This window comes from Vicia villosa, unplaced genomic scaffold (genome assembly GCF_029867415.1).
Source record: "Vicia villosa cultivar HV-30 ecotype Madison, WI unplaced genomic scaffold, Vvil1.0 ctg.001932F_1_1, whole genome shotgun sequence".
NCBI lineage: Eukaryota > Viridiplantae > Streptophyta > Magnoliopsida > Fabales > Fabaceae > Vicia > Vicia villosa.
The window spans coordinates 13,303-39,102 of NW_026705779.1; the positions used below are offsets into that span (position 1 = coordinate 13,303).

Consider the following 25,800-nt stretch of genomic DNA (forward strand, 5'->3'; position numbering starts at 1 on the left):
CTGCACCGATAGGATCATTTGATATGGTTATAGCAAACTCACCTGCACCAATAGGATCATTTGCCATGGCTATAGCAAACTCACCTGCACCAATAGGATTATTTGCTATGGTTATAGCAAACTCACCAGCACCAATAGGATCATTTGCTACGGTTATAGCAAACTCACCTGCACCAATAGGATTATTTGCTACGGTTATAGCAAACTCACCTGCACCAATAGGATCATTTGCTATGGTTATAGCAAACTCTCCTGCACCAATAGGATCATTTGCTATGGTTATGGGAAACTCACCTGCACCAATAGGATCATTTGCTATGGTTATAGCAAACTCACCTGCACCAATAGGATCATTTGCTATGTTATAGCAAACTCACCTGCACCAATAGGATCATTTGCTACGATTATAGCAAACTCACCTGTATAAATTTCTTGACATGTCTGCAGACTATTAGAAATATGAGAACCCAATAACCTGGTGTTGCGTGTTATACGCACAAAGTTAAATTGTATGATTGTAAATGAATGTATATGACCGATGTATATGCGTATGCATGCATGCTGATGCAATCCCAAGATTTTATCTCCTTAAGCTCATTGAACCTGTTTAAACCATGTTTGCCCCTATCCCACGGCTATGCTTATGCCGGCTTGGTAATGTTAACGTATGTGGATAATGCTTATGCTTATGCATATATTGATTGATGTAACTAGTGGAACGAACTAATGTCTCCCATAAGACTACCTGAAAAGGCTTCTAGATTGGATATGAAAATTCGTCTTAAAGAAGACTACCTGAAAAGGTTTTTAGAAAGGATAAAATTATCTTAATGTAGACTACCTGAAAAGGCTGCGAGATGTCTTAAAAAAGACTACCTAAAAAGGTTCTTGGAAAGGGTGATGAATGTCTTAGAAAAGACTACCTAGAAAGGTTCTTAGAAAAAGAATGTCTTAAAGAAGACTACCTGAAGAGGTTCCTGGAAAAGATAACAATTCGTCTTAAAGAAGACTACCTGAAAAGGTTCTTAGAAACATAATGTCTTAAAGAAGACTACCTGAAGAGGTTCCTGGAAAAGATGACAATTCGTCTTAAAGAAGACTACCTGAAAAGGTTCCTAGAAAGGATCGTAGGATTTGTCTTAAAGAAGACTACCTGAAAAGGTGTAGTGTAATGTATCAACCAATGTATGTAATGCGTGATTTATATGTATTTGCATGACGCTCCAATGATAGGTTGTTGATAACCAAAAGCGTATATAGCTTGTTGGAGTTGTAGGTTTGTTTGATAAGGTGGGGTGTGATGCCAGCGCGACTTCCCAATCCTTGTTTTTTTGAACTTTGATGATCGTAGTTAGGAGAAAGATTTGTCGAATGTTGTAAAGTGTGAGAACGCCTTTTCCTTTTACCGTGCGTCTTGCCCCGGTTTGACCCTTTGAATTACTCCACGCCTTTAACCTTTTGAGGTTCTCCACCCCTTTAGCCCTTTGAGGTTCTTCACACCTTTGGATTTGATATCCAATGCCCCAATGTTTAGTGGAAAAAAGATGCCTGTGATCTCCAAGCCATGAGGGAAGTGCCCCAGGAAATAACCTTGTCATATGCTTCGACGTTTGGATTGAAGGGGTATGCCCTTGATCTCCAAGATATGGAGGGCTATCCATAGTGTTCTATCCTTTGAATTTGAATTCTACCCATGTTTGACATGCCCCTGATTGAGATTGCTTCGAGATGTGACCCAGGTCGATTGGCCCTTTAGGATGAATTCCCCTAGTTAATAGGATGTTCGATTGCATGCCCCTGTGATCCTTGAAATTTTGCCCCTGTTTAGGAGAACCCCCTAGATGTGGTTCCCCCCATTCCAGAGTCTTTATTAGAAAGATCTCCTTTGATTAAACCAATTTCGAGATCTCCTCGATGCTAAGTGTATATTCGTAGACGATGTTGTACCCTTTGAGAAGTAGCTCCAATGCAATGCGTATGCAAGTTTTGGAATCGAAGTCCTTTATGAATTAGGACTGGATGATTAGAAATGAATGCTTGAAGAAGCGTAGCGATTAGAAATGGTTTTAACAAACCTACGAGTCAGTATAACAAAATCCTGCTTAATATGCTTTCGTAGTTAACCTTGCCTCAATTAGGACTTTTGAATGTTGTAATTTGGCCTGGTTCATGTTTTAAGAAACAATGGGTATAAGGCTCAAAGTTTATTTACCCCACCCCTTTCTCCTTGATGTTCTCCGAATCCTAAAAATTCGCCTAATCCAATGAATGTGCTTTGTTTGTAAGAGAATCAGTTTTAGTTTTGACGTTGAGCAGACGCCTTAGTAGAGATCCAAGCACCGATGTGTTGTTAGATCCAAGCATTGATGAGAAGCTTCGATGATTTAGCAGTCACAAGATTATGCTTTGTATTTCGCCTTATCCCTTATTTTTGCATGAACCAATTCCTTTGAATTTGATCCATCGGGATGCCCTAATTTTTGCCTTAGTCGTTTTTGTTTTCTTTCATGAAATTTCCCATTTTTGACTTAGCGGGCGCTTTTCTCCTTTTTTGAATGCTCCTTTTGAGATATTGATCCTTGGATATTGAATATTGTGACTGCCATATTGACTTTGATTTGTCAGCTTCGACTTTGATGCGTCCTCGATCTTGAATGATGTATTGAGGAAGAAGATGTTGTGAATGTTATCTCCATTGCTTCCTCAATCTTGGATGAACGCGAGGAATAAGATATGCTTGAACCTTTGCTTTGCTTGATCCTTGCGCTTGAACCTCTGCTTCATTGATTGACTCTCTTGACAACCAAAACACACCATTGAATTATCGAAATCTACCCTGCCCCTGGTTAAAATCAAGACTTATTTGAAAAGTAGAAACAAACTCCAACTCCTGGCTCGAGGGGGTAACAAGGGATTAACATCCTTATATCTCCACTGTTTGGGAGTTGAAACAATGCCTGTACATCCTCGGCTCGGTCTTACCTTGAAAGCATACGTTTAGCTGGACTTAGTTATTTGCATTCGTCATTCTCCCTTAAGTTTGTTAATAACCTTAAATTTGAAATAAAATAGAATAGAAGCATGCGAGTGAATCGATTCCAAAACCAGTGTAGTCATCCCATTAGAATTACTAATCCGAAGGCACAAATTTTATCTTGAGTAACACTTAGCGATCGTAGGGATTGAACTTCTGAGCATGGCAAAACCTATTGATCCTAGGGGTAATCTCCTTTGTAAATCCGTTGACCTTGTTTTACTCTTTAGTTCATGGACTTGTAGAAGTAAGGGTAACCTCGAATTTTCCTTGGGCACGTCAGACCTGTCGGGAATGAATTGTTAGCGGTGGGTTTTCGTCGTATCGGAACTTCATGAGTTTCCTTTAACTAAACCTCTTTTGCTTTTCCTAAGGATAGTATCACACCATTCGTAACCTTCAGAGCCCGTAGATTGATAGAGAACACCTATGACCCTTTTTCCCCTTGGTGAGGAGTTAACATATGTCGCATTCCCTCCGTCGTAGTTATGCGTATTTGTTTAGGATATTGCCCCAGTTGGACTAATCCTTGCCCCCAGGTTATCGTAGAGCGTCCTTGTAACTTTGATATGTTCTAAGATGAACCCCTTTTATTACTAGATACCCCTTGTGTGTATCTATGAGGGAACTCTTTTGTTGAACTAATCCTTGCTCGACAATAACCTTGTTTGTATTTATAATCCTGTTACGACAAGGCATGGACATGCGTTTGGCATGGTGAAAGACATCCCTTTTTTCTTAGTACGACCAAGATCATTCTTGATGTTTTACCCTCCTTTCTCCGTAGTTTATGATCCTTTGATTTTTCTCCATGAGTCTCGGAAATCGGCTTGCACGGAAAGTGTGGATGCGGGCGAAGATAGAAATGCAAATGTAAATGTATGAATGCATGAAAATGCAAATGCATGCGTATGCGAGAGACTCCTTGTATTATAACTCCGTGTATGCAATGCAGACGTGTGACATATGATCCTAGGGATAGCCTTAGAGGCGACATTAGACCCTCGTGGAATCTTTGCAGGATATATGTTATGACACGCTAAGGGAAATCCCTTAGATTAGGGAGTATGCAGAAGGTAGCGGCTGGTGACCGTTCAAGACAGTCACCAAATCTCATGGCCATCGAGAGGCCAATCGACATGTACCAATGAAGTTGTCCCTCGTGGGAAGGTTCTCTATGCGGAACACAACCTATCTAAGGACGATATCGGACGAAGAGAAATCCCTACAAGCCAGGGACGAAAGATGTATAAATGGAGTTCCAAACCCTACAAGTTAGAGGGTGTGCGGGAATAAGCACGAGGAGACCGTTCAAGACAGTCACTGAATCGCATGGCCATCGAGAGGCCAATTGACGTATGCTAATGAGGGTGTCCTTCAGGGGAAGGACGCGTAGTTGTAAAGACACATAGACATAAAAGAAAATCCCTACAGGCTAGGGAGTTCGTAGGAGCAAGCACGAGGTGACCGTTCAAGACAGTCACTAGATCGCATGGCCATCGAGAGGCCAATCGACGTGCGTAAACGAGGATGTCCTTCGTGGGAAGGACACGTAGTCGTAAAAATACAGAGATATGAAAAGAAAATCCCTACAGGCTAGGGAGTGCATAAATCCAGGTGCGGGGTGACTGTTCATGACAATCACTAAGTCTCATGGCCATCGAGAGGCCAATCAACGCGCGTAAATGGAGGCATCCTTCGTGGGAAGGACATGGTCTTAGAAATAGGGTCCCTGCAGGCCAGGGAACGCGTAAGAATACCTGCAAAATTAACACGCAAGACATTCGCAGTATATAAATTGCACATAATAAGCACATAAGCACATAAGCCCTAGGTTCATAGGTTTGACGTAACGGCTTAGGGTGCCTACCCTTCCCATTGGTATGTTCTAGAAGGTCTCATGGGGTCGTTCGTAGCAGCCGAGACTTTTTGTCTCTTTGGATTTTAGAACAACTCATTTATCCATGAGGTTCGATTTTTAGGGGTAGGTTCCTAGAGAGATCAGCCAAATACCAAGTCCATCCCTCAACAAGGTCAAGCCTCATATCAGACCTTTCCGGATATTCAACCCACTCTGAGTGGAATTATAATAAGACTCGTAGGCGATGTATTTCCCCTCTGGTCTTAAATATAATTCCCACGCTTAGGTTTTAAAAACAATTTATATACAACCCAGAAGATGCAGTAAAATAACAAATATTCAGATAAACAAATATTTAATTAAATTACTGTAAATAAATGAAATGGCTATAAATAAATGAAATTGCGAATAAATAAATAAATAAATAAATAAATTTAAATATTTATAAAAAAACCCTAAACCCTAAAATGGCGAATTAGCCAAACCCTAAAAATTTCACCAAAAACCTAAACCGTTTACCAAAAAACCTAAACCCTCTCAAGCCTTAGGAGCATAATAATTCACCATTATAGTTTTATCCCCAGCAGAGTCGCCAGCTGTAGCAACCTGCCCTAAAAATTAAGATTTTAGAGTCGCCACCTATTCTGAAGGGCGAATAGGAAACCCTACGCAGTTAAGAAATCTGGGTAAGTTATTATAATCAGGTCGAGGGAAGGTGTTAGGCACCCTCAACCCTTTCCTATGGCTTTGAATCTAAGGTAACGTTTTATGGCTAAATTTATTAGGGTTTAATAGCTAAATAAGTGAATAGGGGAAAAATTGAGATTTTAGGGAGGGGGACTCGCCTTGGTTATCCAAGTGCCTACGTATCTCCTTAGGGAGAATCAGAGTCAACGTAGTTCGGGCACAGGGTTGTACGCCTTTGAATTGATTATGAAAGTGTTTGAAGGCTTTTTGAATGGTCTGTCGTAGTTTTGGAAGTTGTGATTTGAAAGGCATTTTGAATTGCCTGATTGAAAAGGATGAAAATCCGTAGTATCGTGGTTTAGTGTGTTTTTGAATATTTGGGCGTACAACCCTGATTTGATATGTCACCGTTAGATGCGATGATCAATAGATTTGATCAATATAGCTAACGGATTAATGGGGCATTGCTGGTTACTAGATCGATAGATTCGATCGTCGCAGGCAGCAAATTAAATGTATTTTAATTTTGTAATTAAGTCTCATGTTTTATTCTTTTATCTCTCGTCTAATGCGACTAATAGCTTTAGTCGGGTCGAGTAGAGAATTATTCAAGAATTAATTAAATTAAAATTAATATTTTTGCCCAAATGGTAATGGGATTGGGCAGACCCTAATGCATGGGTAATCTTCCTAGGGTTTCATGTGATTATAATAATTAAAACTAATTAAATAAATTAATCGAAATAATCGAATAATCGGGGAAAATGTTATACTCCTAACCTAATCCTAGTTTTATTATATTAATCCTAATTTTGTAAATTAATTAAATCTAACTCTAAATAATTAAATCTAATCAAAATAATTAAATAAACCAAAAAAATGACATAAGAACCTGGTTTTGATCCCATGCAGCTCCTTTGTGAGGGAGTATGGTAGGGCGACGCTCCAGAGGCCATTAGATCCAAGGCTCTGTTCATCCCATGGTGCAGTGACGAGGGTGTAGCGTGAACTCTTACATGCTGCGCGTACTAGATCTTTGAACCAAATGTAACAAAGAAATTAAACCAAAATAATGCCATACCCAGGGATAGAACCCAGGTCTTGCCAGTTACCAATACTCCTTCATACCACCTGTGCTGCGCATATTCGTTGTAACATAACGCTTTAGCATTCTTTCAAATATTTTGAGCTTTTCCCATCATAAATGTACCAGCAGTATTTCGAAACGTGGCTTTGGGATTTAATAAAATAAAACCACCAAGACATTTCCAATCCCTCGTGAAACACCACAAAAGATGAGATCTTATCCCTTTCCTTTCTTCTTTCTCGGTCCTTTCTGAACAACAACAACATATACACCGCTTCTTCTCCTACTTCCATGGCTTCTTCTTCTCAACTCAAATGAACAACTTCTCCTTATCATAAGTCGCGATGCTTCTGATCCTCACCTTCTTCGATTCAACCCTCTGCTAATATTCTCCCTCTCCGATCCAACCCTATGCACCGTATTTGATGTGAAGCCGCGATTTGGAATGAGCCTCGTCGCTGGAGCTTCGTCGGAGTTCTTTGATGGTACGCGGTTGATACTGTCCGGCGCTACGGCGGTTGTTGAGTGGACGGGTTTCTTCCGCCTGCGTGTTGGCCGGTTCGGATCCGAGGCAGTGTTGTTGTGCGTTTTTTCCGCCTCCCCCTTTTCTGAGTTCTCCCTTTGATTTAAATAGTTAGGGTTAGTGATTAGGATTAGGAATTTTTAGATTGAATTGTGTTATTGTTGTAACCGATTTGTAATTGATTCAGAATATATTTGATTGGATTTCGATTTACAGATTTGATTCAATGATAACTTTTGATTCACTCACTAAAGATATATTCTTGTTTAGTTTGATTAAGATTTTGTCCAGATTTGATTTGTTGCCACAAAACTATGTATTGTTTCTTTCCTTTTCCGTGAATTTGCGCCTTGTTTGATTACTGGACTTGTGTTTTTTTTCTTGGGCTGGAGGTGGAGGGAAGTTTGGGTTGTTGAAACTGGGAAAGAGGCGGCGCCGGCTTGAGGTAGGAGAAAATGAACAGTCTCCTAACCTATTTTGGCCCTTTTGACTTCGGTCAACCTTAGTAATAAAAAAAGATATTACACTAATATTAACATGTATCAATTAACAACTAAGGATACCAATTAATACATATTTAAGTAGTATAAACAAAATTACTAATAACACAAGAAATGGTTTACTATATGATATTGACTAATCACATGCCCCTCCCTCCCCTTTTTTTTCGAAAATACATATGTAAGATTTTTAAAGAAAACAAGGGTTTTTTTTCAAAAGTGGGCTCAAATTTTAATTGGGCTTACCACACACCCACTATTTTTGAATACACCTTCTTTTTTATTTAAAAGTTAATAACCTTGATGATACCAATCCTAATAATCATAAAACAAGTAAATAATGGTAGTAGAATATCCACAAAAAATGATAAAAGACGAATCCTTAGAACGAGATATATGGGCCATCAGTTTGGGCCCTAATCACCTGTTAATTATGCCCTTGTTTTAACCCAACTTGGTTTATAAGAGAGCGAGTTTGACAATAGAAATGTCAAACCCTATGGCTCTTAATTTTGACTCTTGATGGATTAAGAGGCGTAGAACTGATCGGGCAAATTTTGGGGTATGACACAATCGATTGCTTGACGACTGCAATTGATTGCTCACTGAACCAAAAGCAAAAATCACATATTTCTTGCATTAAACCAGTTCTAACACATCTGTTTTCATCCTAAACTATCCCAAGCATAAAAAGATCATTCTTAGCAACATATACATGTATTTAAGATATCTATTATCATAATTTCACAATCTCCCAACAAGATTCAGAAACATGTAATAGAATCAGAAGTTATAAAATCACCATTTATGCACACATGGAATTTACTTCTTCATGTATTGACTTAAACATGTTCCTACACTTGCTTTTACTCCTCTAACCTAAAGTATCATCAGGTTCAGAGCAAGACAACATGACAATTACAAGATTCATAAACAACATTTAGACATGCAAATCTAATTTCAGCATGATTAACACCAAATCAAGTTATAATTAGAATGCACAACACACAGGGTATATAATCACAATAACAATCATAAACCCTAATTCCCTTATCATGTAGAATCCCCAAATTCTACCCGAGTACAAACTAATGGAATCCACTTGGTAAGATGTTCTGATTCCGCTTCTGATTGCTTGTGCCACTCCAAAGCCCGACAAATCATATGCAGATTTTCTACATAATCCTGCATCAGACCCCCATCTTTAAACGCACATTTCGATCTCATACCAAACATTCAGCTAACAAAATTAGTGTCTAAACTGAAGAGAATTTTTGTGTAGATTCCAGAAAATCAAGAATTGTTCAATTCAGTTACAAGGAGATAGATATTACCTTTTTAATGGAGACCTGTCAAGAACTCTGAATTTTGCATCATCTCTTAATCTCTTTGAACACCAACTCCTCATGATCCTCAAAACCCAAACTCTTCTGTGGAGGATGATGGAGATAAATTCTGACTTGAGAGATGAAGGGGGATGAGGATACACTTGATCATGGTTCTCCTTCCAAAATCACTCAACTTCTCACACATGCCTCCATGGAGAATGAGCTTGATCTTTCTTCTTCCTTTCTCTCTTGTCTCACGTGTTCCACCCTTCTCCTCTCAAAATCTATTTAGGCAAGTGGAAAACAATGAGATATGCATCCAAACAAGCCCTTAAGTTCTTAACTTAGTAAAGAGGCCCTCATGGAAAAGTCTCTTTTACCTTCCGACTAAACAACAATTACTAATGTGTCATTTAGTCATATTCTAACTCAATTTCTTTAATTCTAACATGTCCATAATTTCCTCTTAGCAACTCATAATATATATATATATATATATATATATATATATATATATATATATATATATTACTCATTTAATCTGAACAAGACCAATATGTCCTATAATCACCATTTAACTAATTTAAATGATAACTCCCGGTGTCAGAGAATCGTGGTATTACACTCAAGACCCAAAAAGTGTGTACTAACAGCACCCCACAGACAACCCATGAGTTATTTATGTTTCTCCACTTCTCAATGATAATTAGTACCACAATTATAATAGAACAATGAAGTGTTGCTTATCCTCAAAAAATAAGATGAAGTTCATAAATGATACTCTAATTGAGTCGTCTTTGTAATAGCATGAAAATCTCTTGGATCACTCGTACCCTTACCCCTATAAAATTTAAAGTACTCGGTGTAGATTATGCCTTTCAATTATAGAATATCATGAATATGGTTTCACCAATGGAAATAATTTTAAGGTTGTTGATATTATTTGTGAAACTCATATTGAAAGAAGGACATCGTTCCATGTTAAACTATTTTACTTGTGGTTCTATGTGTTTGTGAAGGTAATTTTGGATTTGACTGTGGTTTTGATTATGACAAAACTTATAAAGCAAAACAATCGTGAGTATCATAAAGGAAGAAAAAGATTGAAGTAAATCAAAAGAAAAAGTTATAAAGTTCCGATGTTTTGCTTAGAAATATGTTTTTATGCTTTATTTCTACAAATACTGAACCTTGAACTTTTAAACAAACTTTTAAATTTAATTGTTTGAGAAAGATAATGGATGTTTACTTAGTGATTTTTGATGAAAGATATACATGTCAACAAAGTTATCAACCCTAGATAGCAAAGAAGTGCAACCGACCCCAAAATACGATAGCGAGATATTGGATAGTGGAATAACCTCTACTTAACTATTATTTGGACTAATTATATGAATAATAACTATAAAAAATATATTTAATGAAAAAACTAAACAAATAACACAATACCATAAAAGATTCATAAAATCAAATATGAAAGCACGATGCTTAATCAAATTCAACAAGTTTAATCAAATTCAACAAGTTTAATCAAATTCAAAACATCGCATCTTATATTAAAATTCAAAAAATGACTTATCAAAAAATAATTAAATTCAAACAAATATAAAAAAAACAACACATCTTATATTAAAATTCAAACAACTATAGAAGAAGATGTTGTCATTATCTACAAATGAAAGAAAAAGAAAATGTAAGAATAGAGTTATTAACTTATTGTTACTTTAAAAAGAGGACAGAATGAAGAGTAAAAAACGAAAAAGAAAATAAGAGAAAAACCAGAGGATAATGAGAAGAGTAAAGAAAGAAGAAGAAAATAAATGAGAGAAAACAAAAACTGGAGAAAGAAGAAAAGAAATAGCAAAGAAGTAAGAAGAAGAAGAACTTTCAAAAATCAACCTAAAAAGATAGGAATCGCCCAAGTGAGAAGAGGATAGAGAGTTTCCTAAGTTTCCTAATTGTGTACAAATAAAAGAAGAAGAAGAAAACCAAGGAATATAGTTATTAACTTATTATTACTTTTAAAAAATAAAGGACAAAATGAAGAGTAAAAACCGAAGAAGGAAAGAAGAGAAAAAAAACAAAGGAAATAAGAAGAGTCAAGAAAGAAGAAGAAAAGAAAGGAGAGAAAAGAAATACCGAAGAAAGAAGGAAAGAAGGAACGAAGAAGTAAGAAAAACTTTTGAAAACCAACCAGAGAAGAGAGGAATCAGCCAAGTGAGAAGAGGATAGAGAGTTTCTTGAGTTAAGAGTGGAAGCAATGAAATATGAAGTGAAACACGTGAAGAAGTGAGAAGATGAATCCTTTGTTTTTCGAGTTAGAGCAATCTAGGAAAAATTCTAGAAAAATTTCTCCAACGTTTAATTTTTTTAAGGATAAATATGGTTTTTTACTTTCAAAACAAAACTCACTATGGGCGGGAAGCACTCCTCTTACGTGACCCGCTCCAAGCCAAAAAAAAAAGCAGTCGCTATTTCAAATTGAGACATAAACAGCTACATCATAACGGCCGAACACCGTTCTGTGTTGCTCTTCCAAGATAGTGCTACTATTCTCCAGGATTGATAATGGTAGTAGTTGATCTTCCCAAAAGTGAAACCTATGTTGGTGTTAAATGGATCTACAAGGTTAAATACCAAATCAATGGTTTTGTTGAAACATACAACTACAAATTGTTTGCTAAATTTCCTACACACTAATGGAAGGAATACAACATGTTAATACATTTTCATTAGTCGTTAAAATTACTATAATTAGAGTTTTATTAGAATTATCCTCAATCAAAGGTTGGCATCATGAACAATTGAATGCCAACAATACATTCCTTCAGGGGATTTGAATGAGGAAGTGATATGGTTCAAAAAGCTATCAGTTGTCTTAGTTGCCTTAGTCACATGTTATTGTTGTTCTCCTTAAATCATCACTCATATCTTACATGTAATAAGTATAGTATTCAATATATAATATACATATGAATATGAATACACTTAGTTAACATTTTCTGTATGCATCTTGAAGGAATATGCTTAGACCTTGCACAAAACCAATGTAAACAATACTCACAATACACGGCCTATGGCCCGCCAACATACATCAAAGCTCTCTCTTTTACGTGCTCACCACATGTGGATGCATCCATTCATGTGAGCACAAAAACGAGAGAGACTTGACGTTGCTAGCAGGCCATAGCCATGTAGTGCAAATACTTTTGCTATCAATTTTTTACAGGGTATAACTCCTTATGAAGCTTGGATGCCATTGATGAATATGTGTAAAATAGTTGTATACTAAGCACTAGGAAACAGAAACATACTACTTATTTTCTTCAAATGGTATACTTACAATTGATGAAAATCAGATGCATGTAACTGTACAGACTAATCCATCCAGCTAAATAGAATCATAATGAGCAGCAAAGCTCTGGACTCGAATCCATGACATCTAATAGAACGAGAAAATTTACATCATCTGACTTCTAACTTATTTTCTTCATACACACGCTTATCATTTCCGAGCTCACAGGTTGTGCCGCCTTGCCTATACCTAACTCATTTGACAACTTCTTGCATATCTACAACATAAATCATATAGATAGAAAAAACTACATATCAACCTTAGATTTTAAGATAAACATACCGACAAAAGAAAGAAAGTTGATATACATACTTGTCTATTTATAGTTGGATTTCCATAAGATTTCCTTAGTTATACTACATATAATGATGGACCTATTTCCAAAACCTGTTCAAAATCGAAATCCAAAGAGTTTTATAATGTCAGCAAACTATACGAAAACTCATAACTATAAAAATTTTAACAAAGTTTCTGACATGCACTTTATTTACCTCTGCTGCGACCGAGAGGCTTCATAGACTTTTATGCGCTTTATTCTCATGTATCACTTTCAACTAAAATTTCAAGTTTTTACGACAATGTTAAGCCAAACCAATTTTTTCCGATTATGTTTGACGAAATGAATAACAATATGCAATGACTTACTTTTTTATTTTTTTTCCGAACACTAAAACCCATTTCTATTACAAAGTTTTCAATTTTCTCTGTCAAATCCTTCGGTGAATGGTTTGATGTAAATCGTATCTTTCTCTCGGATACATCCTGAAATTCAAAGTACATTGATCATTCAATTGATCTAACTTTGCATTAAAATTAGTAAAGTTCGAGTTTTTAATACTCACCTATTTCTCGAAAAAGTCAGAGAGGTCTAAACACGAAGACATCCCTATCAATTGAAATGCATTGATAAGCTTCGGAGATTTTGGACTAGCAAGGTCTGCTTCACTAGACTGTAACAATCATAAGCAGTTTTTTTCAAATACGTTGTGTAACGGTGCTAAGGGGTCACAATTTAACAACTTTTACGACATATAGCTTAAAGTACAAGAAATTATACCACTTCTTGGATGGAAAAGGCTTCGTCGCCAATGTACACATCATCTTCCTCGTCGTCTCGGTTTATAGGATTATAACCTTGTTTAAACCATTCATTTTCTTTGATCATAGACATTGTTATTCTTGTTTCAGGATTCAGATCAAGAATTTGCTTTATGATGTTTTGAGTGCCAGGTGACAACCATAATGGTATTTGAACGTCTCCTTTAAAAAACTATAATCACCGACGTAAAAAACATATCAATCGATATTTAATAGAAAAACAATTACAAACTATAGAGCACAGAGAGACAAGCGAATATTCACCTTTTGATAGAGAACTGCGAGATTTATCTCGTCGAAAGGAATGTATCTTGTTAAAATCATGTATAAGATAACACTACACGACCAAATATGCGATTTCTCACCGCCGTAGCCTCTATTGGCAAGAATCTCAGGAGCAACATAATTTGGACTTCCACAAGTTGTATGTAGCAACCCATCTGCCTGAAATTTTCACACATTTTATCAGTTACCAAAATGATGTAATTTGAGTTTAGGTCTCTATTAGAACTAACATCTCTATTAAGTTCTTATAGCATGGTAAGGAAAATTCTTAGGTAGACACGGAAATAAGAAGTTCTTTTACACACAACCAATCTTAAAATTTTAATTAATTAAAAAACAAATATAAAATTTCTCTCTCCTTTATAATCATAACCACCCACCCATGAATCCAATTTAAATTTTAAATAAATTAAAAAATCTCTCTTCTTATTGGTTGCTCCTAAGAATATGGATTTAGGGTCGTTTCCATGCAAGAATTTCTAAACATAGTAACTATCTTATAAGTGAGAAATACTTGCTCGGAAACAAACATATATCCATATTCTTAGGAACAACCAATAAGAAGAGAGAAAATTTAAAATTTATTTAAAATTTATTTAATTTTTTAATTGGAATTATGGGTAGTTGTGATAAAGAGATAATTTTTTTTTAATTAATAAAAAAAATAGTGATTGGTTGTTTTTAAAACCACGTGTTATGTTTGTGTATATCTAAGAATTTTCTCTTATAAGTACTTAATTACAAGCTATTTATATGACAAAAGATAAAATAAGGTCAAGCTATTTTATTATTATAAGTTATTTTAATAAGTTATCATGGTGAGTAGTGTTGTCTATGGCGAAGATCCAAAATCCCGACATAATATGCGCTTTGTGGCGCCTATAGCGAATTGTGGCGGAAAGCCCAAAAAATTTCATGTATATCTACTATAGCGCCGCCAAAGCAGATATTTGATTTGATAACACTGATGGCGAACTTATAGAAATAAGTTAAAAAGTTGTTTTCATAAATTATTTGTAATAGTCTTACAAGTGCTTAAAAATAAATAAACTCAAATAAGTTAATGCAAACAGTTTGCTTACCCTACAATGTTGGGGCATAACACTGAGGTTAAAATCGGTTATCTTTATGTTCCCTTTGGCATCCACAAGTACATTCCCTAACTGCATTAAGACACAAATTTTGTGATAAAACTGCATAAAGCGTAACTCTAAAAGATTGGTAAAGTGGAGCATATATATAGTTTACAAGATTTTGAAAGAGCCATAAGATCTCTGTGGAAGACACCTTTATTGTAGCAGCAACTCACATCATCAATTAATTGTTGGAACATCTTTCTATCATGCACTTTTGTTTGTTTACCCTTCGATGCATGTGAAGACAATTAGGTAGATCATTCATTTCATATCTAATAAGATCATGCATATGATGCGCAAATAGAGTATCATGCACATGAGAACTAACACATCAACACCGATAATAATTTGAAAAGCAAAATTGCTATGTTAACACCATTTGTTAGATACACCGTATTCATATGATGAACAGTGTTTACTATTAAAATAATATTTTCTAAAAATATTTATTTTAAAATTTATTTTATAACATAAATATAAGATTGTGTTATTAACCAACTTCACAATTGTATTAACCACAAAAACGTATGTCATTAACCAATTATTTTATTTATAACTCATTAACCACTTTTACTACTTCATTAATTAATAAAATACATACTATTAACCATGTTCTAACACTAAATTATAAATGTATTAACTAATTATAAATGTATTAATCAACTTTTATACTCCATTAACCAACTTTATTTTACTATTTAATTTTTTTTTTATGTTTGAGAATTCATTAACCAAGTTATGAACTGCATTGCCCAACTTTATACATAATATTAACCAAAGTATAAACTATATATATATATATATATATATATATATATATATATATATATAAACTTTTTTATGTCAGAATATATATAAATCAAACTTTAAACTATATTAACCAAGTTTTAATATTTCATTAATTAAAGTAGTTTTAGAAAAAAAATGAAAAAGTCAAAATAATATAAAAACATTGTTCACGTATTTGTGAATAGTGTATACGGTCTAGTGTCATTTTTTAGTGTCAAGTATCATTTTTCTTTGAAAGTATGTGCATTAGTGTCATATCAGTGTCGGAATAACTGAAATGTAACTGTGTGGGTCAATGTCATATCAGTGTCGGACACGTTTGAAATTTTTGCTTACAATTTTATCAAATAAGTCTCCTCCATTGACATACTTAAGTACCATAAAAATTTTGGTTTTGCTAGCCAAGACCTACATAATAATAATAATAATAATAATAATAATAATAATAATAATAATAATAATAATTAGTCTCAAAGTGTCATACCCTAATTTTGACCCCCCTGAGATGTCATATCTTTTAAACTTTTCATCAAAGACAAAGCAGATACTCAGAGCAGTCACTTATTCATCTGATACTTAGTCGAGGGTGTTCAGGAACAAAAGAACTCAGGCAAAGGATCAATCAGAAAAAGGGGTGGTTTCTAACACAACTATGGGACTCAAAAGCTTAATTCTATCCACCTATGATTGATTAGATACCCATCACCTGGACTAAGGATTGCTTACCTCACCAGTCTAGGGTTTTGAGCCCCATCAAGGACTAAAATCAGGGGTCACATTTGGAAAACCCTAGAAAGCTCAAAGGACATGGATCCAAAACTCAAAGCATGACTCAAGAGCTTCTATTACCTCAATATAATCCATTCACATCACTCATTTGAAGATGAGAGTTTGATTCATCACAAAAGTCCAAGAATTCACTTCATCTGGAAAAAGTCAACTGCATCGGATCACCTTTGACTTTTTGGAAATTTTGGTCAACCATGACTTTTGAAGTTTTAAATCATCAATATATGATATTTGAAGTCATTTGATCAAGAAAAATCAAGAAAATCAATCAAGAATCAAAAGTCAAAAGTTTGACTTTTCATACTTAAAAAATTTTCTAAGTGTTTTTAAGTGATTTTTGCCAAACTTTGGAAGGGATTTTCTCAAAATTTCACCTACAAACTGAAAAAACTTCCAAAATGAAAGTTGTAGATTTTGATCCAATAAACAACTTTGACACATATAATTTTTTGGCAAAAATCAACCATTGAAGAGTTATGGAGCTTCAAAGTGGCTGCCTTCACAAAACATGCAAGAAAACCCTAGTTTTCTTCAAACTTTATAGGACTTTTTCACTAATTTCCCAAAAGAATTTGGGCAAACACCAAACTAATGAATTAAAGTACATATTAAGGGCTTTCCAAATTGTGCTCAACCTTCTCCAAATTCATTTTGAGCTAAGAGATATGATTGATCAAAGTTAGGCACTTGAAGTGAAAATTATAGGTCATGTGCAATTTGGAACTTTGCAATTTTGTGCAAATGACTTCTCTAAATGATGCTACCCGACCTCTAATACATCTTCAAGCACACCATACATCCATTTTCATCATTGCATAAGGATTAGAGAATATTCCCAAAAACAAAGGCATATGATTATGTAATGATTACATTTGAGAATTTATGGCAAGATGATGAATCACCAAAGGAATCGCTTCCCAACCAATTGGAGCTCATTTCTGTCTCAGATTTGTCCCCTAAGATCAAGCAAAATCGAGGGCTAGGGGATTGATCAAATGGAATCAAAATTCCCATCATTGCACTTTGGATATTTTTGAATTCCTTCATAGCCAAGAAACCAAATCAACCTCACTAAGTAACCACACTCCTCTGCAACTATACTGAACCATTTGCCTATAAATACAAGTGCTATCCTTCATACAATTCACACCAAAGCAACCCTATTCCTTGCTTTCTCTTTCTCTTCTCATGCTTATGGTTTTTCAAAGTTCTTTGGCAAGAAGAATTGTTTTCTTCAAACCAGAGCTTCTCTTTGGAAAGTAAGCATTCTAACATCTCAGGGGGCTCATTTGAGGTGATCCAAGCACCTGGATTACTTCTGTAGGTGGAGGAACACCATTGTTGCTTTCACTTTGGAGCTGTTGCAGTTGGAGGTCCATAGAGCAATTCAGAAGGTTTCAAGCAAAGCCAAGCATCCAGACACGTTCCTTAGGGCATAGTGAAGCTGTTCAGATGGCTGCAGCTCATCTGTAACTGAAGATTCATCCTCCTCCATGTCCACTTGAAGCTCAAATCGAAGGTGTCGGGTAGAGCAATTCAGAAGGATTGAAGTCACAATAAGCATTCAGTTAGCATCCCTGAGTCCCAAGGAAGCTTTTAGGATCACTCATACAAGCCCAGGTGTTCCTCATCATCCTCACGACCTCCATTTTCAGAGGTAAGTTTTTGAACTCCACCTCTTTAATTTAAGTACTCTTTGTGATAAAGCTCGATACTATCTTGTTCAGCATCATCAGAGGATTGAAAACCCTCTATCATCATTCATTTATTCATCTTGTTTGTCATTTAATTTTAAATTTAGGGTTCATATATTCTTCGTGTTTTCTGAGAAATTAGGTAGCTATAGTTAATATAAATAAATGTTAGTTACATATCTGGATTTGTGAGGAAATTTAGAGCAAGATTGATGTTTACATCATGCCATTTAGTTGAGAAACCAGAGTTAGAAATTTGAAAATCTTTGAGCTCGAGGAAGAAGATGAACATGGCGCGCGCAAAATTTGAATCTTCTGGCTTGTTTTTAAATATATTAATTTTGATGCATATGAATAACAAACTGCGCGCGTAGCCCAGATGGTGGGAGTTTTGGTTAGTGACTTGGAGGGCGTGAGTTCAAGCCCTCTAGGTGACAAAACCTTATTTTTTATCACTTTTTCCACTTAATTTCTTCACAACTTTAACCAATTATTTAACCTATCAAATTAATTCATTTTTACTTCATTGTTTACACACTTGTTGATTAATATATATATTTTGTGAATAACCAAAAAAATCACAAAAATATTATATCTTTTATATATTTTTATTAGGTTGAAAATAGTGTTGTTTTAAGTATTAAAAAATATATTTATATATATGTTTTCATTAAGATTTCAAAACCTAATATTTCATAAATATTTTAGTAGAAAAATCCTAACCATTTAGGTCTTAATTAGGTATAGATTTTTTATTTACTTTAATTAAGTTGACTTTTGTCAAAATTCAAACTATTTTCAAATTCCAAAGTAAACAGACGATCGAGGTTTTCAAACAACAGAACCTCGTATCATGCAACTGTTTTCATAAACAGTCAATATTTCATTGGGCCTCTAATAGAGTGTAAGTCCCAACACCTTTTTCTTTTCATAGTTTGTTTTCAAAAACTGTATTTACAAAATCTCCTTACATTATTCCCGGTGAAACTCTTCAGATACCTATGTGACCTTTGCCCATCTTCACTTCTTCTGTTTTCAAAACCATTAACTGTTTATAATAAATATTCAACTGTTATCAATAAAACAACAAAATTGTTGTTGAGGCTTTGTACATACTTCTTCAAAGGCCTCCACTCCATCCAGGTTAGGCTTTACAAGCTTTCAATTTACAGTCTTTATTTAAATTACTGTCAAATATAGAACTGTTTATATTTGTTTAGAACTACGTTTGAGTGTAAACCCTAGGACAGTTAAACTATATATATATTATAGGAATATGGCCTAGGATTGAGAATGTCTTCCCGGTGAAGGCTCTTTCCTAATTAGAGATCTTTAGTTCAAACCCTCAAGATGAATTATTCCCGGTGAAACATCTTGAAAAAGCCTTAGAACAAAAACTAGGACACATCCACCCAAAGAGAAATTATTCCCGGTGAAACCTCTTACCCATTTGCTTAGAGCCAAAATAAGTTCAAAACCACATAGCTTCCTCTTGTGCTATAACAAGGACCCTCGATGACCCTCGATTAGCCTCCTCTTGGACTTTGTACAAGGACCCACAGGCTTCTTAAAAGCATTTCCAGCTTCCTCTTGAGCTTGTATACAAGGACCCATCAGGTTTCTTATAAACATAGGAACAAGTCTTTAGTTACCTTTTAGCCTATCCTGGTGAGTTTCTTCCATTCTTTAAACCAGACTTTAAACAAGCTAAGTTTGTCTCAATCTCATATTGAGTACACCTTTTGGAATGAGAGACATGGACAGTCTCTGTCACCCTTATCTTCATCAATCCTCCTTAGCAGAGTCTAGGATCCATATTTGCTTATCCTCAATCAGAGTCAGCCTTAATCTTGGGCTTTAAAACAAGAAGTCTCCATTAGTTAATCTTTCTGCCATAACAAAAAACCCCCTGGAAAGGGTTAGCCTCCACATCATTCTTTCATTTTAACAAAAATCCCTGGAAAGGGTTAGCCTCCACACATTCTTTCATTTTAATAAAAAAACCCCTGAAAAGGGTCAGCCTCCAAAATCACTCCTTCAAATCCAAAAATCCATTCTTTCAAAAAGATAAATTCCCCAAAAGAGTCAAAACTCCTGGAAAGGGTTAGCCTCCAAAAATCCAGTCTTTTAATAGACAATTTCTCCAGCTGAGTCAAAATCCCTGGAAAGGGTTAGCTTCCAAAAAACATAAAAATAAATTAGTTTGTTAAAACCTCTAGCAAAATAAAACTCCCCCAGTGAGTATTTCATTTTTAGTAGCCACAACCTTGGGCTTTGTACAAGGCAGATAAACCATATTTTCATGTGTCAAAGATTCCTCATCTCAAGGATCTTTTCCCCATAGAGTCTTCCATAATCAGTTTCTTTAAGAGTCCGCCACAACCTTGGGCTTTGTACAAGGCAGAAAATAATCTTTCCCTAGCTAGAGTAGCCACAACCTTGGGCTTCATACAAGGCACAAATTAATAACTTCCTCAGTTAAGAGTCAGCCACAACCTTGGGCTTTGTACAAGGCACACAAATAGAGTCATCCATAGTCTTCAAAACTCAGTTTCCTCAGCCGTTAGCCACAACCTTGGGCTTCATACAAGGCACACAAAAATAGAGTCTCCCTAAGTAGAGTCAGCCTCAATTCTGGGCTTTGTACAGAACACCAAATAAAATCCATCAAATAAACACTCTCCAATTAGAGTCACCCTCAATTCTGGGCTTTGTACATAACACAAAAACCCCTTAGTTTAAATTCTCCCAGTAGAGTTATCTTTCAATAAGTCAATAAATCAATCAAAAGCCTCAAGCTTGGGCCTTATTCAAGCCAGCTAAAAATCAAATCTTTCAAACAATAGATAGACATAGCTCATCTTCATAGGTAGATATTTCTCTTATCTCACCACAAACAAACAATCATTTCAAACAATCATCATTTCAAACAAATCATCATTTCTCCCATTTAGGACACTGAAAGACATCCTCTGGCAACACACCCAGACTTGTACGACCCTTTCCCTAATTTGGTTGAGAATCTTTCATTTTTAGAGGCACGATGGCTGTCATACTTGATCAACCAAGTAGACTCCCCTCTTAATGAAACATCTTTTTTAGCTTTTCTGTCACTTTAAGAATGTTTGTGGTGGAATAGTAGAAATACCTCTCTGTAAAGATGATTTCATGTCTCTTTATTGTAAACAGAGATTTAATTCAAAGCTTCAACCTTGAGCTTCAAGCAAGGCACCAAAAATCTTTTAAAATCCCTAATTAGTTCCCCGAACTACATTAAGCTCTGACTTCCACTAGGGATATGTAGGCCTGAGGTTCACAAGGAATCTCAGCGAGCTAATAAAATACCAAAAATAGTCAGTTTGTTTGTCTGTCTGTCTGTCTTTTTAAATCAATTCAAATCTCTCTCCTAACACAAAGGAGAAACTTTCCCAATCATTAGCAATAAACACAATCACAATGACACAGAGAAGGTTCCCGTAGAGTACTACGAATATGTAGGGTGCTTAAACTCTTCCCTATGTATAACCGACCCCCCGAACTCCAGAATTTCTAGTCTAGGTGAATCCCCACACTTAGCAAACTCCTAGGGTTAATTTGAGATCTTTTTCCCCTCTCCTACTCGTTAGGACAATTAAAAAGTTCGTGTGATATCGTAGGAAGAACTGAAACAAAATTCATCCCATCCCGGGCGCATTCTCCTTCTAAATTTCGCGTGAAGGGTCTAGCGTGCCGTCCTCCCAAGTGAAACGGGGAGGTAAAAAAAACGACACCACACAAAGTCCCTCAATTTAATTTAAAGTTTCGTTTTGGTCTCTTAACTTAAAAATGCTACAATTTGGCTCCTTAAAAATGTTCGGTTAGCATTATTGGTCCTTTTCATTAATTTTTCTAAAAAATCGTTAACTTTTGCCAATATGACATGACAACTAGGATACTGAGTCAGCAAATTTATTTAAAAAATTAATACTTTATTTAAACTTGAGGGTTTTATTTCCAGGGGTTAAAACCCCACAAATTGTTAATAATGTGTAAAAAAGTACAATAATTAATCTCCTTTCATTAATAATACAATTTTTCTCCTGTCAAATTTCAACATTCATTACGAATATAACTTAGAACACTGACAATATACAATAATGTTTTAATTGAGAAAGTACTAATAAAAATAAGATATAATTAGTCCTCAAATCCACTACAAGGAAAATACTTAGATGGATACAGCCATAGCACCTGGATTTACACACAACCAATAACATTTTTTTATTAATTAAATAATAAAACTTAAATTATCTCTCTCCTCCATTATTACAACCACCCTCCATATTGGCAATTAAAAACGAATTAAATTTTAAATAAATTTAAATTCTCTCTCTTCTTATTGGTTGTTCCTAAATATATGGATTTACGTTCGTGTCCATGCAAATATTTCTCCCACTACTATCAGAGCATAAAATGCAACTCGTAAGCATTTTATTACATAATATTATTGCTGACAAGATAAACATGTGCTTGAAAACCACCATTCACCATAAATTCATACCCCAACAACTTATGATTATTATCATAGCAGTATCCAAGCAATGCAAGCAAATATGGTGAATGCATATGTCTTAGCAGTTCCACCTATAATGATGGTCTGAGTAGTATCCATAATGTACAAACCTTAGCAGTAACTTGCAAGGAAATGTTGAAGGATCACTTTGACTTCCAGTAAGCCTATAAAAGGATAACTTGTTTCTTCTGGGACCTGGTCTATTGTCGAGTCAAATTGGTAACAAATACAAACCATTTCCCATCAAGTTTGAACCTCAAAACATCATGTTTTCCTGCTCAGCAAGTGAACCGGAACTGTAATCCATTAGGACGCACCCTTATCACTAGATTCTCCTTTCCAATAGGTTGAGACATGTCCACTAGCTATCTTTCTGTTAGAAGTTCAAGTAGCACAACACCATATTTGTAAACATCGCTTTAAACAAGCAAATGTCCTGTCATTACATATTTTGAGGCGACATACCTGCGAAATGGAAGAGAGGAAAATGGTAACATTTTGAAGGATAGGAATTTAAATCAGACAAAGCATGCATACACTACCAGAAAATTCGCTTTTAGTGACCGATTTAGTGACCAAAATATTTTGGTCACTGTAGTGACCGAATTAGCCACCAAAATATGATATTCATGAGCCAATTTTAATAGGTCACTAAATCGGTAACTAAAATACATCAGCCACCGATTTCGAGACCAAAATTTAGTGACTGAAATTTCAGTCACTGTAGTGACCGAATTAGCCACCAAAATTTGATATTCATGAGCAAATTTTAAGAGGTCACTAAATCGGTCACAAAAAATATTTTTTTATGCAATTTAATTTATATATATAAATTAGAGACCGAAATTTCGGTCACTAATATTTTTTATTTTGTTTTTTTATTTTTAATCCTTTATATTATTATTTCCTTTCCATTTTTTTAAAGATTTTAATTCTCTTTCAATTTTTAATTTTTAATAAAATTTTCATATTTTTTTATTGTTTTAACATATAATATATTTGTAAAAAACTATATGTATATATGTTTAAATATAAAATATAACGATAGATGTAAAGTGATGTAGTGGTAAGTTCTTCTTAAAATATGTGGAGGTCATACGTTCGATTCCTAGGTATCACAACTTTTGATTTTATTTTATGAAAGAGAACACTAAAATCGGTCTCTAAATCGGTCACTAAATTCGTCGCAAATACTTAGCGACTAGCATTTTTTCAACCGAAAAAATAATGGTCTCTAAATCGGTCGCTAAACGTTTTAGTGACCGATTTTTAAGCTTTTTCGATTTCTAATTCGGTCACTAAAAGCGAATTTTCTAGTAGTGATACTGAAGTTGGAGAAAACATGTTGTCATTTACCATTACAAATGAGACTCGACATTACCATTGATGAAAATCCTTTGTTATTATCTTAACTGCAACATCAGTTCCATCATCCAATCTTCCATGATAAACACGCCCAAATCTTCCTTCACTTAATATTCTCTTTGAACTGAACATATATGTTACTTTCGTAAGCTCAGAAAGGGAAAAACATTTCATATAAACAAAAAAAGTAACTATGGTGGACATATGAGACATTGACTTAGAAAGAATTAAAAAAAATAGCCGGTGGCATGAGTGTTTTGTGTAAAATAGTTTTGAGACAGTGTTTGTGGGAAGAGAGAAAGAGGGAGTAGCATTTGGGGTCCAATGTATCACATAAATATTTAAATATTGATAATGTAAAAAAGAAAAGAAAAAAAAGTCATATATGTTATGTAGGGAGTTAATATATTTTTATTGAAAATTTAACAAAGAGGATCATTTAGGGTAAGTTTTTAGGGACTATAATGTAAGATATTTTAATTAAAGAAACAAAACAAAATATTAAATTAAATTAAGGGACTAGAAGATAAATTAAGTCTAATTATTAATCATTATTAAAATAACAAAGCTTAAAAGGTAAGTTGCATTTGCATTGATTACTTGTTTTCCATTTCCATTAAAAAATGTAACTTATATAACAAAATGTGCTAGTTCATACATAATTGATGTTTTCCCATGCTAGGCTACATACACAATGTATAAATAGGATAAGCTAAAAACTTTAACGGATCTATTTGGTAAGACATGTTTTCGACGTTATAGTTTATGTTATAAAGTCATATGATAATTTAGACCTGTTTGATAACGGTCAGCTTATAGTTTATTTTACTAGCTTATAGTTTATTTTTCAGACGTTATTTCAAATAGCGTTTTAGCTAATGTCTTATTACTTTTTCTTCCTTTTGTATCCTTATTATTTCAATAAAAATCCATTTTTAACCGTTATAATTTATTTTAATTTAAAATAAAATAATTATATATTAAATATCATTTATGTTATTTTACATTTATTAGTTAATTGAACCGTTAATTTTACCAAACACTTCAATGAGCTTCTAAGCTATCAGTCTCAACCATCCGCTATAAATTATAAATCATCAGTCATAAATTATAAACTATTAGCTAACTTATCAGTCAACTGCTATTTTTACCAAACAGATATAAATCAAGAGCAATGCTATTTCAACAAGTTTATTTTGATTGAGGCACATTTTTCAAGGCATATAAAAAATAATAAAATAAAATGTTAAATATACAATATTCCATGTAGTATAGACAAATTTCGCTTCTTATACAAGAAGTAAAGTGATATTATTTCTAAAATAAATTGAAAACAATTTATACCGTAAGTAAATATAATGTAGGTGTTATTATAATATTTATCATAAATTAATTATACTAGCATGCTTACTATTTAAAAAGTTTCTATATTTAGATAAATTACTATTAATAGATTGTTGTTATTAATACTTAATTTTAAATTTTGAATTTGAATTCTCAATTATTTATTATCAAATAATGAAATAAATTTTAGTTAATTATCTAAATAATATAATATTAATTAACACTATAAAATTTATTTCACGGTTATAGTGTTATAGTGTTAATTTATATTGTAGTTTTCCAATTAAATTCAACGGTTATTTCTAAAGCATTTAAATTGACTAATACTACTATTAATTGACTAATACTATAATTAAATTTTAGATAATTGAAA

General features: G+C 34.3%; 1 pseudogene; it reads right to left on the bottom strand.

Annotated features, from left to right (window-relative positions):
* Positions 1-12,496: 12,496 nt before the first annotated feature.
* Positions 12,497-16,100, bottom strand: LOC131637154 (CBL-interacting serine/threonine-protein kinase 1-like; annotated as a pseudogene).
* Positions 16,101-25,800: the final 9,700 nt, after the last annotated feature.